This window comes from Seriola lalandi, unplaced genomic scaffold (genome assembly GCF_002814215.2).
Source record: "Seriola lalandi dorsalis isolate HSWRI2012SDOR001 ecotype SW California unplaced genomic scaffold, Sedor1 jcf7180002049946, whole genome shotgun sequence".
NCBI lineage: Eukaryota > Metazoa > Chordata > Actinopteri > Carangiformes > Carangidae > Seriola > Seriola lalandi.
The window spans coordinates 176,653-177,837 of NW_019520499.1; positions in this window are offsets into that span (position 1 = coordinate 176,653).

Below are 1,185 nucleotides of genomic sequence, written 5' to 3' on the forward strand. Positions count from 1 at the left end.
TTTTATGCCTTACTATACTATGCCATACAATGCTATGAAATTCTATGATGTTTTTATGCCTTATCAAACTATGCTGTTTTTTGACATTTTTATGCCTTACTATACTATGCCTTACAATGCTATGAAATTTTATGATGTTTTTATGCCTTATTATACTATGACGTTTTTTGACATTTTTATGTCTTACTACACTATGCCTTTTTTTGACGTTTTTATGCCTTACTGTACTATGCCTTACAATGCTATGAAATTTTACGATGTTTTTATGCCTTACAATGCTATGAAGTTTTTTGACATTTTTATGTTTTACTATACTATGCAGTTTTTTGACGTTTTTAAGCCTTACTATACGATGCAGTTTTTTGACATTTTTATGCCTTATTATACTATGCCGTTTTTTGACATTTTTATGCCTTACTATACTATGCCTTACAATGCTATGAAATTTTATGATGTATTTATGCCTTATTATACTATGAAGTTTTTTGACATTTTTATGCCTTACTATACTATGCCGTTTTTTGACAATTTTATGCCTTACTGTACTATGCCTTACAATGCTATGAAATTTTACGATGTTTTTATGCCTTACTATACTATGACGTCTTTTGACATTTTTATGCCTTACTATACTATGCCGTTTTTTGACATTTTCATGCCTTACTATACTATGCCTTACAATGCTATGAAATTTTATGATGTTTTTATGCCTTATTATACTATGACCTTTTTTTGACATTTTTATGTCTTACTACACTATGCCTTTTTTTGACGTTTTTATGCCTTACTATACTATGCTGTTTTTTGACATTTTTATGCCTTACTATACTATGCCTTACAATGCTATGAAATTTTATGATGTATTTATGCCTTATTATACTATGACGTTTTTTGACATTTTTATGCCTGATTATACTATGCCGTTTTTTGACATTTTTATGCCTTACTATACTATGCCTTACAATGCTATGAAATTTTATGATGTATTTATGCCTTATTATACTATGACGTTTTTTGACATTTTTATGCCACACTAGACTATGAAGTTTTTTGACATTTTTATGCCTTACTACACTATGCCTTACAATGCTATGAAATTTTATGATGTATTTATGCCATACTATACTATGAAGTTTTTTGACATTTTTATGTCTTACTACACTAATCCTTTTTTTGACGTTTTTA